This window comes from Pteropus vampyrus, unplaced genomic scaffold (assembly GCF_000151845.1).
Source record: "Pteropus vampyrus isolate Shadow unplaced genomic scaffold, Pvam_2.0 Scaffold63, whole genome shotgun sequence".
Classification (NCBI taxonomy): Eukaryota; Metazoa; Chordata; class Mammalia; order Chiroptera; family Pteropodidae; genus Pteropus; species Pteropus vampyrus.
Window position 1 is genome coordinate 1,223,457 of NW_011888844.1, and position 2,026 is coordinate 1,225,482.

Genomic DNA, 2,026 nt, shown 5'->3' on the forward strand with positions numbered 1-2,026 from the left:
TTTTGTTTTGTTTTGTTTTGTTTTGTTTTGTTTAACTCTCAAGTCTTCTTCCTTCTGTGTGATTTCCAGATTTCTTTCTTCAATATCACTAATTCTTCCTTCCTTCTGGTCATCTCTATTTTCTAAGCTTAGTATTTCATTATTCATCAGTTTTAATGAGTTCTTCAGCTCCAGATATTCTGGGCTTCTTGTTGTTGTTGTTGTTTGTTTGTTTTTTTGAGTTTCAATCTCCTTGGTAAAGTATTTATGTCGTTCATTAATTTTGTTTCTAAGTTCTTTGAACTGGTGATCAGAATTTTTTTGGATCTTGTTGAGTTTTGTCAGAAGTACCATATTAAAATCACACATTTTTATATCTTTAAGCTTATCTGGAGATTTTTTTTCATTTCCTTTCTGAGCTGCCTTGTCGCCTTGGTTGTTTATGGTGTTTGATGGACTATTTCTCTACCTACTCATTAATGAGAATACAATCTGGTTTTTTTTTAAAGAAAGATACAATTTATTATAGAGTTATATATCTTTATCAAGTTGATAAAAAGTTTTATTTTTGATTTCCAGTATGTAGAACTGAAGCCTCCTGCACTACCCAAGCCTGCTGGATTTTTATTTTGAAGTTATGAATGTTCTTCATTCTTTGAAAAGGTGTGCACTTCCTCTTTGACCAGGTCGCTCAGATGTCTAACACTCCTCACATTCTCCTATGAGGGTGATCAGGCTCCACCCTCATAGGAGAATGTGAGGAGTGTTAGACATCTGAGCCTCTTAAAAGGCCCTGAAGTCTTGCTCCAACTGTCTGGTGCAATGCTCCACTAATTCCTTCTGAATTATCCTGAGTGTTTGGGGGTGTGGTAAATTGAGAGAGGACAGCTTTGTATGTGATTGTTTTCCTTTCAGCAGTGATGGCTCTCAGGCTTAAGCTGCTTTGCATTTATACTTCTGCCTCTATCTCTAGAACAGGCTGCTTTGTATGTTTCAGTTCTGTATTGTGCAAAATTCCCTGTGGTTCAGTACTAGCACTGGGAGGGTACTGTTTGGGGAGGGCACACTCTGAGGTGGTGGGGGAGGTGGTCAAGCTTTATGGCTTAGCTTTCTGACAAAGGCGGTTGCTAAGACACAGCTGTCACCCCTCCATGCTTGGTCTCTGCTCTGTTCTCTGCCCTGCTCACTGGGCTCTGCTGCTTCGAATATGCAAGCAGGACTGTTTGGGGCTTCAAAGAGCCAAGAGACCACTATATTCTTCTCCCCTTTATCTTACCCTTCTGGGAGCACTGTTCTGGGCTACTTTCCACAGCACATGGCTTTGTTTCCTTTTCATTTCTATCTTCCTGTCTCTCATGCAAATAGTCCACCTTCGAATGCTCTGATACGTCAGACATGCTTTTATGCAGGTTGGGTGTTATTTGTTGAGAAGTAGGTATTCAGCTCCTCATAGTTTCAAGGGGAGAGATCAGGGGAGATCCCTGGTATCGTCATGCTTCTGACATCACTCTGAAACAAATATATATATTTTTTAAATTAGGATAATTTAAGGATCCTCTGAAACAACATAAAACTTATCAACATCTGCATCATAGAGATCCCAGAAAAAGAGATAGCAAAAGTGACAGAAAACTTATTTGAAGAAATAATGGCTGAAAACTTGCCTAACCTTGTAAAAAACACAGACATCCAAGTTCAGGAAGAACACAAAGTCCCAAACAAGATGAACCCACACCAAGGAGGTCCACACCAAGACACATCATAATTACAATGCTATTGTGTCCCAAACAAGAAGAACCCACACCAAGGAGGCTCACACCAAGACACATCATAATTACAATGCTAAAAATTAAAGATAATGAAAGGATCTTAAAATAAGCAAGAGAAAATCAGTTGGTTTTATATAAGGGAAACCTATAAGAGTATAAGATGAGTTTTCAGCAAAAATTTTCAGGCCAGGAGAGAATGGCACAATATGTTCAAAGTGAAGAAAAATAATCCTACAACCAAGAATACTCTACCAAGCAAGATTATTATTCAGAATTGA

At 38.4% G+C, this 2,026-nt stretch overlaps 1 pseudogene; it reads right to left on the bottom strand.

Annotated features, from left to right (window-relative positions):
- The window catches only part of LOC105292781, a 27,868-nt pseudogene extending 26,492 nt beyond the window's left edge, over positions 1 to 1,376 (bottom strand).
- Between the last annotated feature and the right edge of the window lie 650 nt (positions 1,377 to 2,026).